We start from the raw sequence: 13,666 nt of genomic DNA, 5'->3' as shown, positions 1-13,666 counted from the left end.
CAAAAAACCAAAAAAAAAAAAAAAAGAAAGAAAAGAAAAGAAAAAAGAAAAAGAAAACATACAAGACCCAGAGAAAGTAATTCCTTTCAGAAGATAATCTCTTAAGTGAAAACTCATGTGATGGTCAGGCTTCTTTATGTATAGCATCAAAATTTTAGTTAGGTCGGGCTACCCCAGTCCAATTATAACTGTAATCAAATCTTCCTCCATTTCTACCAATTGAATCATTCCCCTCTTTCTACTAAAATCCATCATCTATGAACCTGATAGCTAAAAAAAAAAAAAAAAAAAAAAAAAAAAAAAGGTGACTACTTTTCCTAGTAAAGAAATGTAAGCATGTGACCACAAGCTTATGTGTGAGCTTAGGGTTGTCCTTCAGGCAATCTGATTGAATCATCTCCCCAGCCCCCGAATTAATGCCCATGAATTAATTTGTAAAGGAACTCAGGCTTGTCAACCTTGAACTCTATTTAAATGGTATATAAATGAATCTTATCTTTTCTTTTGCCCTCCCATTTAATGTGTGTTGTTTGTGGCTGTGTGGAATTTAACTGTAAAAATGGACTCTGTAAGTCTAACTACTTTCCTATTGAATTGCCTTTTCCTTACAGACTTCTGAGTTCTTAGTGCTTTTAGTAATTCTTGCTTCTTACTCACGCTGCACATAGCACTTCCTACTTCTTAGCTTCTCATTTGAAAATATTTGATACTGATTTTGATATATGGAAATCTTCCATTTGGGGGTTCAATTTATGAGTCCTTTTTCTTAAGTGCATGCTGTTTTTTACTTGAGAGTGTTCTTTCTTAGAAATCATACTCATATTCTCTGTTAGTACCTTCTAAAGACTTCTCAGGTCACCAAGCATTCATTTTATCCATGATGTGATGGTGGTGTCTTGACATCTAGTTAACAATTCTTATTACCTCTTCCTCTCTTCCACGATCTCTTTGCCCTTCATATATTCAGGAGCTAACTGTCAAGTTCTATACACTTGGAATTTTAACTGAAATAATATTACATTTGCAAATTTAAGAACTGATGTTTTATAGCAGTGAGTCTTTAGATTTAGGAATGAAGTATTTATTTTTTTCTTTTTTAATTTAATCATTCCATTTGTTTACATCTCAAATGACACCCCCCTTCCTGTTTACCCCTCCACAACTCCCCATCTCCCACCTGCTGTCTTCCCCCCTCCCCTTTGCCTATATGAGGGTGCTGCACCACACACCTACCCACTTCCATCCCACTGCTCCAGCATCCCCCTACACTAGGGCATCAAACATCTACAAGACCAAGGGCTTCCCCTCCCATTGATGTCAGACAAGGCCATCCTGTGCTACATATGTATCTGGAGCCATGGATCCCTCCCTGTACATTCCTTGGTTGGTGGTCTAGTCCCTGAGAGCACTGGGTGGTCCAGCCAGGTCTTCTTATGGGATTGCAATTCCCCTCCACTCCTCCAGTCCTTCTTCGAGCTCACCGGGGACCCCTCCACCCCTGCCCCCGAGCTCAGTCTGATGGTTGGCTCCAAACTCCCAGGGAATAACCACACCTGGTTCCTGTCAGCAAGTGCCTCTTGGCAACAGCAATAGTGTCAGGGTTTGGTGTCTGCAGACAGGATGGATCCCCAGGTGGGCAGTCCCCTGATGACCCTTCCTTCAGTCTCTGCTCTTTATCTGCCATTATTTTTTGTCCCTGTCTTTCCTTTTTTCATTTGTTTAGATCATCTTTGTTTTCAAAAGTACATCAGATACTACTCTGAATATATTTACATTACTGCCTCATAGAAATGTCACAAGCTTTCATTAATAGTTAATGCTATTGTTAATGATATTCTTAAAGTTGGATCATTTGTAACTGATGTATACAAGTATAATTGATTTTTATATATACCTATTTTAAATTCAGAAAACTCACCAGACTCTTCTGTTAATTCAAGTGGTTTACTCTGAATAGTTTTATACACAAACCATCTGCCAATAATAATAATGTATTTATTTTTTTTTCCCCAGTCTCTTTTCACTCTGCCTTCCCTTTTTCTTTGCCTTGTGTTGGTTAGAACTTCCAGGACAATGTTGAATAAAGATTCTGACCCCAGGCGTCCTTATTTTTTTTCTTGATCTGCAAAATAAAAATGTTAAGTTATTACTGTTGAGTACAGTTTTGATGGTTTGCAATGGTATGTTTTATGGTACTTTTCTTACTATTTTGGGTTGTTGAAAACTATGTTAAAAGTCATGAATTTGATAGAATGTTTTATTATGACATTTTCATCTGTGCATACATTGTATTTTGGTCGTGTTCATACCTCTTCTCCTCCTACTGATTCCACTTCCACTTCCCAACTAATCCCTTTTCTACTTTAACACCTACTTATTGTTTTATTTTGTGACCCAGTGAGTTTCATTACTGTTGCATGAGCATCTTACCAGTGGCTATACAACTGAAGAACATGTCTTCCTTCCCCTGGAAATCATTCATTACCTATAGGGCTTCAGAGAGGGATGGGACCTTGTGAGTTCCTCTCTCTTCTCTGTCAGGATGTTGACAAATACAGTCTTGTGTAAGTCCAGCACAGGTAATCACAGCTTTTAAGTTCAAGAGTATAAGCCATGTCATGCCTGAGGATTATTCTTTGACACTCTGCGACTGCCTGCCATTCTTCCTGCCCCTTCCACCAAGTTTTCTGAGATTGAAAGGGGAGATATAGGTGATCTAGGGTTGAGCATCCAACAGCCATTTACTCTCAGTTCTGGACTAGTTACAAGTCCCGGCAGTTACTGCTGCTTGCTTCTAAGAGAAGCTTCTCAGACCAGAACGTGAATAGCACTAGTGTGTACATGCAGACATTTTAAAATGATCAAGTACCTCTTCTGCATTGAGATCCCTTGAAATCTGTCAGTATGTAATAAATAGACTTAAGGTTTTACCTAATCGTTTTTGTTTTTTTTTTTTTTTGTTTTTTTGTTTTTGCTGGAGTAAGCCACCAGTGCCCCTAGTCTTAGAGTCAGTGTGCTCATACTTTATTTAGAGTTTTTGTGTCAGTGTTCAAAAGGGATATTAACTGTTTCCTTTCTTCTAGTCCTTAGGATCTGTGCCATAATACAAACTAGGAAGCATGCCTTCTGTTCTCTGGGAAAGTTTGCCAAGATTGGAATTACATTTTTTTAATGGCTGGTAAAATCCCCTGGTCCAGCCATCTTGAGTTTGGAATTTTGTTTGTAAGAGTTCAGCTGCTACTGCAATTTCTTTAGTGGTTATGAATGTAGTCAATCTTCTCACTTCTGTGTCTTATATTTTTCTAGAAATCTATTCCTTTAATTTAAAATGTGCATTAGTAAAATTATCCATACTCTTTTTTTCTTTTTTTTTCCTCCTGCTTTCTCTTTCTGTTTTCAGTTCTTTTGTGTCACCAGCCTTTACAGAGATGACCTCTGTCACCAGAGCTGGCTATCTGTCAGCAGTGACCTCTGTCACCATAGCTGGGTATTTGTGGCTTGTACTTTTATTCTTTATCATTTTCACTGAAGATTTTTCAAGTTTATTAAAATTCTCAAAAGTTTGGGTTTCTCTGTACTCTATATAGTTTTGCATTTCATCGATTTCTGGTCTTATTTTATTTTAGTTTTTTTTTCAAAAAATTTATTTTAGGTTGATGCCTGTCTAAGATTGATGCCTGTGTAGTTCATATAATTTCCTAGCCTCCTGTCTTAGCTATTTCTTTAATTAAGGTTTTCAACTTTTCTTTAATATTATTTACCAGCATACCACAGGTTTGAAACGTAGTAGTTTCATTCTCATTTTATGTAGAATGAATTTCCTCATTTAATGTTTTAGTTCATTCTTGTTAAGGGTTTATTCAAAAATATATTTTCAGTTTATAAATTTGGGGGTTTCTAGATTTTTGGCATTACTTTCCAATTTCACTTCATTGTTTTATAGTAGTAGAACATATTCTGGATATTTTAAAATTTTGACACTTGTTAAAAAAAAGCCATAATCTATGGTCAACTTTTTGAAGGATTTATAATACTTGAAAAAATGTATTTTGCAGTTTGGGAAAATATGTTTCTATTGCTTTTTAACTTGATGTATCAATAAGATTCTGATTTATACTGTCATCCCTAGGTTCCTTTATATTTAAAATGGTCTCAGATTAGGTGATAAATGGTGGTGTATGATAGTATGAAAGTTTAGAACAACTCTTATTACAGTCTGCAATGAATGTAGGATTTTTACTATGTCAGGCAACATTTAGCATTTCATTAATGAATATGTCTAGTTAGCAAGAATTTGGCTTGTGTCAAGTTCCAAAGCAAAAAAGAGTAGTTATGAGCAACAGAACTATAATAGTATATGTGAAATATTGTAAACCCAATATTCAGTTAAAACAATACAAACAATATTTAAGAAGGAATCTAAAAATCAAGAAATGTTTGTATTTTGCACACACACACACACACACACACACACACACACACACCAAAGCTTCTTAGAGTGTAAGGAAACAGGATATCACCTATCACCTTCATGGTTAAAGTACGCTCAAAAGACTGAATGAAGTCTGGCTCCAATTTTTCGTTTGTTTGTTTATTTCACTATAATACTAATTCAGAGCATGGGGAGTGAATTGAATTTACTCTAGAAAGAATGCTCAAATATAATTATAAATCAAGCCAAAATTTGCAAAGGGGAGGATTGTAGATGGTGAGATTTTGTATGCCAACACTTAATGTTAAGTAGTATAGAAATAAAGCAGAGTAGTCAGATATGTACAAAGGAAGGAGTAGATGGGAAATTAAGAAACTGGGCCTTTAAAAACAAAGCGAAAGAAAATGCAAAGACCAGAAATTCAGATTTGTTTTTCCTAAACACAGTATTTTACCTGGGTGAAAAACAAACAAAAACAAAAAAGAAGGTGCCAACACAAAAATGAAGATGTATATCAGTGTAACAGGAAACAAACAACAAAAACTCTTGACATGAACACACACAGCTAAGTCCAATGATTTTTGGCAAAAGTGCTAAATATAGAAAAGTCACTATCTTCAGTGAGGTACTGGGGAAACTGGATTTCCATATGTAGAATGAAACTAGATCCTTATCTCTCACCTTTAGATCCATATAAATCACCTACACGTGTATTGAAACCCACACTGTAAGACTCCAAAATCTGAAGATACTACAAAATAAACAAACCAACCCAAAACCATATATGCAATAGGTAAAAACTTTCTGAGAAGGACTCCAGTAGCTCAGAAAATAGGGACAATTAATTATCAGCAAATGGGACTTGAAGAAATCAAAAGGCTCTCTGTACAGCAAAATTAGTAAGTGAAGAGGCAGCGTACAGACTGGGAGGAAATCTGCCAGCTATACATCTGACAGAGTATCAATACTCAGCACACACAACAACAAAAGTGCTTAACATCCTTAGCCACCTGGGAAATGCAGATTAAAACTACTCTGATTCTGTCTCACCTTATGTCAGGATAGCTATCAGGAGAATAACAAAAATGCTGGAAAGGACTTAGAGAGACAGGGATGGGAGACCATCACTCACTGTTTATGGGGTACAAACTGATACAGTCGCTATGGGAGAATGAAGATTTTATCTCAAAACCTAAACCTAGAGCTTCCATATGACACAATGATTCCATCTCTAGGCACTCAAAGGACTGAGTATCTGAAAAGCTACTTGTTCATCTATGCCTACTAGAAATAGAAATTGCTAGGAAAATAAACTGGCCTGCGTGTTCATCAATAGATAAATTAATAATGAGAATGTGGGACATATACACATTGGAGTTTTCAACCATAAAGAAACATGGAATTAGGGTGTTGGCAGGAAAATGGATAGAACTGGAAAATATATTAAGTGGAGTCACCCAGACTCAGAAAGACAAAGAACACATGTTCTCACATGTGGATCATAGCTTCAAATTTTTTATTCATTTGTATCTACATAAGATTCAGAAAGCAAAGATGTCAGAAAACTAGAAAGAGGCCCATGAGAAACAAAAATTAGTCGAGCAGAAAATTAAATCTATAACTAAAATCTCAGTCATCTATGATATATTTAAAATCTAAAAATTATGATTAATTGGATTAGCATCTGACCATTTATGGGGAATTTCAAATTCTGAATTGTGTTCTATTAGCTATTGCTATCCAAATTTATAACTGATGTATTATCTCTTCTGATTTCCACTGAGAAAAATAAGTAAATAAAAAGATACATGCGTGGCTTCTAGAAGGCAGACTACTTAAACAAAACATAAAGAAATAAGTCACAATGGAAAAATAATAAATTTAATTACATTTAGTGTTTTCCAGAATATGTACAACCTATAATTTAAATAGAGGTTGTTGGTCAGTAATAAGGTATTTGTGAAAAGGTAGTAGTCAGAATTTTACATTGAAAGTTTACAAGTTAACAAGAGAAGCGGTTCAGCTGGATGACTGACTTTAAAGTATTAACTACCACCATCATTCATAGGCTGAAACTTGGAAAATTTAGTACATGAACAATGATGGGATAAGTCAATAAAATGGTCAGTCCAAGATGCTGGCTTACAAGTACACCTAGATCACTGAAGAAACAAAAACACCTGTTGTATCGGTTGGTATCTTTTCAGGATGGCCAGCAGGGTCACTACATTGACATGGACATGCACAGATTCAGTGGAACACAATTCTCCAAAGCTCTTACGATAAGCAGATTAAACAAAAAATTCAGGGCAACTCAAGGAAAAACAAATAATCTTCAGAAAACAAAATGGAGCTGAAGTAACTGGATATCCATGTACAAAAGAATGAATTTGGATTCCTACAGAAAAATTAATTTCAATTGAGACCATAGACTAAAACATCAACTAAAACATCAGAGCCTTCGAAGATAGACAGCAGATGCTTCCTGACCTCAGATGAGATAGTAATTAGTGCCTCAGCACAGCACCAGTTCTAAACAACACATTTTAACATTGGTAAATTGGACTTTTTAAGATATTTGTTGAGTGTTGTAGCACATTCCTGTAATCCCAGCAGCTGGGAGACTGAGCTATTATAGCCCTAGGCACACCCCCTCCAAAAGATCAAAACATATGCACTTCAAAAGACATACTCAAGATAAAAGAACTTTTTTTTTTTTTTTTTTTTTTTTACAATTCAGTAATAAAACAAAAGGTCTGAGCAGGAATTTCTTTAAAAATATGCAGAATGGTCAATATGCCTATGAAAAGATCCTCAATGTAGCTAGTCACTAAGGAAGTTCATGTTACAACCAGGATGGTTATCCCTGGAGTTTTTCTAAGATAGAAGACAGTTGGAGAGGTTGACTATGCAGCTGACACCCTCATTACTGTTGGTGGGAGAAACAAATGTAGTTATTTCTGGAAAACAGTGTAATTTCTCAAAATGTTAAACAGAGGTGTCAATTGGTTCATCAATTTTAGGTATCCAAGACAGACATGTACATGAATGTTCATAACAGCATTGTTAATAGCCTTAGAGTGATAACAACCCAAATTTATATCGACTGATGAATGGATAAGTAAAATGTGGTCTATCTGTACATTGTAGAACACTATTTGGTCATAAAAAGAAACCAAATGCTGGTATGTAATACAACACAAATCTCAAGAATTTGCAGGAGGAAAGAAGCTAGGTATACAAGGCCACAGATTACAGGTTTCACTTAAGTTTGATATCAGGAATAGGAAATTGAAACAGTAGAGTTACTTTGGTGTGGTTGGGAATGGGAAGTGACTGAGGATGGAAACATGTTTTGGAGTGACTGATAAGCCTTACAATTAGATTTCAGAGATGATTGATTGTACAGCACTACATGTAACCAGCACTTAATAGTATTGAAGTGAACACTTAAATGTGTAAATTCTGTCTCAATAAAATTTTAAAAACTGCCTGAAGCAAATGAGAAAGGTGAAGCTACCATTTCTTACTGGCTGGACTGTAGGCTTTGTTAGTCGTCTGATCTCTGTTTAGTTCAGAGAGGGCTTCACAGTGTAGCCCTGCCTGTCCTCGGAACTCACCAGTTAGCCTGGGTTGCCCCAATCTCAGGGTCCTCTTGCCTCTTCTGGAATGCTGAGATTACAGCATCAATTACCACACCTTATTTTTTATTTTAGTGTATTTAAAAGAAGAAGAAGAACTGGATATGGTGAGTTCAAGGCCAGTCTGGTCTACAGAGCTAGTTCCACACAGCAAAACCCTGTCTCAGAAAACAAGCAAGCAAACAACAACGACGACAACAACAACAAAAATCCCAATAAAACTCTCAAGCACCACAACTTGCCAGGTCCCAGTTACTTATTTAAAACCTATCTGGGCATGATGACATATACTTTAAATCCCAGCATTTCCAGGACAGCCATGGCTATGTAGATAACCCTGTCCTATCTCAAAACAAGTATAAATTTCTAGTCTTTTAATTAGACTCACTTTTAGATATTGCCAGGTGTCTCCACCTCCAAAGGAAGTAGCTAGGTTACTGATTCCTATTGGAGCACTCATAGCAAACAGTGCCTGCTCTTAACTCAGTGCCTCTTCTTAAATCCATTTAACCTGATACAGGCAAACCAGAACATTCCTATAAAGTGAATACAGAGAGAAAAGATGCAGTGCAGAGAGCAAATGGAACCTAAAAACAATTTAACCCTCTCAGAGAGAAGAGAAGTCTTCAGTAATTAATCTACAGTGAACATTCACACAGTCAAAGTAGTTTCTGGAACCAAAAAACGATGGGAGTCTTGGCTAATAAGAAAAGAACAAACTGCTGAAAATAAGATCAGGTAATAAAATGAAAGGCTCAGCTATGAGGCTTGGTGTCCAAATGATAGATTATACATACACATGGCGAGAAGGAGAAATGGAGGGGGAAGAAATGTAGCAATGCAGAACAGGAGTTTGTGTAAGGCATACCCACAGCAGACCAGATTCATCATTCACACCCTGACAGAAATGTTGAAAACGATCAGAGGAGTACTCTCAAAGTGTACACAGAATTTATAAAAGGATTAGCAAAAGGTTGCTCTTGGATTTTTGAGAAGACACCGGTAGAAGAATATCTTCAGAATTCTCAAATGAAAGCAGCAGCATAGAAACAAGTTAATTTTAGATTTCAAACTTAGGCAAACAGGTGTGGTGGTTATGGCAACCCAATAACTCCAAGGTTGTTGTTTCATAGGAAACTTTTGACACGATCCTTGCCTTACTTGGAGCTGAAGCCAGAATTCATTGCATAGTGTCTACTGCAGCAAAAATGGTAGACACTGACCTTGGAAGACCAGATAAGTTTTGCCATCTCGGTCTGCTATGGTTCTGGTGAGACTGCAGAGGCGACAGTGGCATAAATTCTAGTTACAAATGGCTTTTCCTCCGCATCTTTTGTGCTTTTATTAAGTAAAGGTTTTATGAATGCCCAGTACAGATTGTTGAATATTCTTCCTGGAGGCCATCTTCAAAGCTCAGTGTGTTTCTTCTGGAGATTTTTAATCTCTATGGAGCTTCCAGGGATGTTCCCAGTGGACAGTTCCCGCCAAAGCAAGTGAGTATACATGGATGGAGCCTGCCAGGAAGAGCCTGAGGGACCTAACATAATAGAGAGGTAGCCCATGGAGGATGGAGGATGAAAAACATCAGGATGCAGGCTGTACAACCACCTAGAACCACTGGTTCAGCTTCAAGCAAGCATGGGGTTCCAGGAAGAATATTTCTGAAAGGAGAAATCTGCTTCAGTGACCTACTTGGCTTTGGGATTTAGATTTACATTTCTAGGAATGAGTCAGGGAATGAGTATGCATAAAACAGAGAAAAGGAAAAAAGAATGAAATTTATAAACAAGTAGCAGTGCAGTCATTGTTCACTATACAAATCAGTTCTGATCAATATTATGTGGCAAAGATTCAAGATTTTAAGCAGGAAATGTGATAAAGAGATGAGGGCTCAGGGCCAGTTGGGGATGGAGTATCACAGAATACATTACACACTGATTGTAGGATGTGTTCATGGGATCTGAAACTGAAAAGGCCTAAAAGCACAGGAAGAGCAGAATAAATAACCTAAAATACACAAGCAGTTGGGTCTGGGGGACAGGAGTGAAGGAGAGGAGATGTATGAGCGGGGCTTCTCTCAGTTGTGTGCTACAAAATCCAGTATACTTTACATCAAAGGGAGAGTGTGTTGGTGTTAAGTCATGCACAAGACTCACAGACTCACTTGGAGCAGATCTAAAACTTACAATTCAAGGTAATTTATTCACTGAGTGTTGTGTTAGGGGAGTTAAGAACCTCTGCTGCTCTTTGTATGTATGTATCTGGATACAACCACTACCATCCCAGTTGCCATGCAGAATAAAGTAACTAGAACAAAGTTAATAATACCATGCCCAATTTATCATAGGCCACACTGAAGTCATAATGTGAGTTATATTGCTGGATTTTAAGGCCAAATCCCACGATTTAGGATTTATGTAACAATATAACCTTTACTGATCTTGCCCATTCATTCCTGCTGAGTATATTTCTTTATATGCACACTTCCTATATACTCCTAACTTGAATGTCCACAGAAAATACTGGCATTTAAAGACAAAAGCATACAGGAAAAGCCACTGTTTTGCTGTGCTTTTTATTTGCACCTGACGAGGAATGGAGCACTGAGGTTTGTGGAGCAGACATATAGATTACTTGGGTAACACACAGCTCTGGAAGCGATACGTATGTCACCTTCTGTGAGTGCCTACTGGAGGTACAAGCTGCCTGTCAAGCACACTGCCTTCTAAGGAGTGCCCACCCACGTCAGTGACTTTTATTAGGCATTTGCTGATTAGTAACCATGGAGTATGGAAAATGGAATCCATGAGTACAATAATTTAAGTGCCATCATTATTTTATTTTCCCCAATCCTTTTGAGGTGACAGTAGCAACAGTATTTGTATTTTGACAGACTTACAAAAGTGTTAAAGGAGATAAGACAGGAGAGTCGGCCTCCAGGGAGGGCTCTGACCCAGGGACTCAGGCAAGATCACCATCTTGTATCCCAGGTCTCTCAGAGACCAGTCCATGCAGGAAAGCAAGCAGGCCACAGAAGCTACAAAGCTTCCTGGACAAGGTCCCTTCAGGCCTTTATCCTCAGTCAGGAGGCAGATCTGAGCACCAGACCCCTGTGCACCTTCCCTGCCAGAGCAGAGCTTGCCTGCAGGGAGTGCTCTGACCCCTGGGACTCAGGAGACAGTTGGACTCCCAGGAGGGCTGACAGAGGCTAACAGAATCACAGAAGGAATAAGTTCCAGTCAGACACAGCTAGATTACCAGATGGCGAAAGGCAAATCTAAGAATCTTATTAACAGAAACCAAGACCACTTTGCATCATCAGAACCCAGTACTCTTACCACAGCGAGTTTTGGATACCCTAACACACCTGAAAAGCAAGATTTGGATTTAAAATTATATGAAGCTGGTAGAGGATTTTAAGAAGGGCATTAATAGCTCACTTAAAAAAATACAGTAGAACACGGCTAAATAGAAGTCCTTAAAGAGGAAGCACAAAATCCCTTAAAGAATTACAAGAAAACACAACCAAACAGGTGATGGAATTGAACAAAACCATCTAAGATATAAAAATGGAAGTAGAAACAATAAAGAAAACCCAAAGGGAGACAATTCTGGAGGTAGAAAACCTAGGAAAGAAATCAGAAACCATAGATGCGAGCATCAGGAACAGAATACAATAGATGGAAGAGAGAATGTGAGGTGCAGAAGAATCCATAGAAAACATGAACACAACAATCAAAGAAAATGCAAAATGCAAAAAGATTCTAACTCAAAGCATTCAAAAAATTCAGGACACAATGAGAAGACCAAAACTAAGGATAATAGGTATAGATGAGAATGAAGATTTTCAAATTAAAGGGCCAGTGAATATCTTCAATAAAAGTATAGAAGAAAACTTCCCTAACCTAAAGAAAGAGATGCCCATGAATATACAAGAAGCCTACAGAACTCCAAATAAACTGAACCAGAAAAGAAATTCCTCCTGACCCATACTAATCAGAACAATGAATACACTAAATAAAGATAGAATATTAAAAGCAGTAAGGGAAAAATCTCAGTAACATATAAAGGCAGACCTATTAGAATTACACCAGACTTCTCACCAGAGACTATGAAAGCCAGAAGATCCTGGACAGATGTTATACAGACCCTAAGGGAACACAAATGCCAGCCCAGACTACTATACCCAGCAAAACTCTCAATTACCATAGATGGAGAAAACAAAGTATTCCATNACAAAACCAAATTCACACAGTATCTTTCCACAAATCTAGCCCTTCAAAGGATAATAAAGGGAAAACTCCACCACCAGGGAAACTATGCCCCCCAAAAAGCAAGAAAGTAATCCTTCAACAAACCTAAAAGAAGATAGCCGCAAGAACAACAAAAATAACAGGAGGCAACAATTACTTTTCCTTAATATCTCTTAATATTAATGGACTCAATTCCCCAATAAAAAGACACAGTCAAACAGACTGGCTACCTAAACAGGAGCCAACATTTTGCTGAATACAGGAAACTCACCACAGAGACAAAGACAGACACTACCTCAGAGATAAAGGCTGGAAAACAATTTTCCAAGCAAATGATCCGATGAAACAAGCTGGAGTAGCCATTCTAATATTGAATAAAATTGACTTCCAACCCAAAGTTATCAAAAAAGACAAGGAGGGGCACTTCATTCTCATCAAAGGTAAAATCTACCAAGATGAACTCTCAGTTCTGAATATCTATGCTCCAAGTGCACGGGCATCCACATTCATTAAAGAAACTATAGTAAAGCTCAAAGCACACACTGTACTGCACACAATAATAGTGGGAGACTTCAACACCCCACTCTCATCAATGGACAGATCCTGGAAACAGAAACTAAACAGAGATACAGTGAAACTAACAAGTTATGAACCAAATGGATTTAACAGATATCTACAGAACATTTTATCCTAAAACAACAGGATNNACCTTCTTCTCAGAACCTCATGGTACCTTCTCCAAAATTGACCATATAATTGGTCACAAAGCAGACCTCAACAGATAAAAAACTATTGAAATTATCCCATGCATCCTATCAGATCATCATGGACTGAGGCTGAACTTCAATAACAACATAAATAATAGAAAGCCAACATTCACATGGAAGCTGAATAACACTCTACTCAATGATAACTTGGTTAAGGAAGAAATAAATTAAAGACCTTTTAGAGTTTAATGAAAATAAAGCCACAACATACTGAAACTCATGGGATACAATGAAGGCAATCCTAAGAGGAAAACTCATAGCTCTGAGTGCTCCCAAAAAGAAACTAGAGAGAGCATACACTACCAGCTTGACAGCACACCTAAAAGCTCTAGAACAAAAGGAAGAAAATTTACCCAAGAGGAGTAACTGGCAGGAAATAAACTCAGGGCTAAAATCAACCAAGTGGAAACAAAAAGAATTATACAAAGAATCACCCAAACCAGGAGCTGTTTTTTTTTTTTTTATTATTTTTTATTTTTTATTTATTTATTTATTTATTAAATCAACAAGCTAAACCCTTAGCCAGACTAACTAGAGGGCACAGGGACAGTATCCTAATTAACAAAATCAGAA

The 13,666-nt window shown here is 37.3% G+C and overlaps 1 protein-coding gene across 2 annotated transcripts in view; it reads left to right on the top strand.

The window, feature by feature from the left end:
• Kdm4d (lysine demethylase 4D) overlaps positions 1 to 13,666 on the top strand; it is a 33,614-nt gene that overhangs the window by 8,677 nt on the left and 11,271 nt on the right. Inside the window, exon 2 of one of the 2 annotated variants that reach the window (XM_021207887.1) lies at positions 2,014 to 2,180. The exons of the other annotated variant lie outside the window; for it this stretch is intronic. The gene's annotated coding sequence lies outside the window, so the exon portion shown is untranslated. The remainder of the gene's footprint in view (positions 1 to 2,013; positions 2,181 to 13,666) is intronic. 2 annotated transcript variants of the gene reach the window in all.

The sequence above is a fragment of the Mus pahari genome, chromosome 10 (assembly GCF_900095145.1).
Source record: "Mus pahari chromosome 10, PAHARI_EIJ_v1.1, whole genome shotgun sequence".
In the NCBI taxonomy this organism is placed as follows: domain Eukaryota; kingdom Metazoa; phylum Chordata; class Mammalia; order Rodentia; family Muridae; genus Mus; species Mus pahari.
Note: the sequence above shows the minus strand (reverse complement) of the source record. Positions and strands in the feature narration are given on the sequence as shown.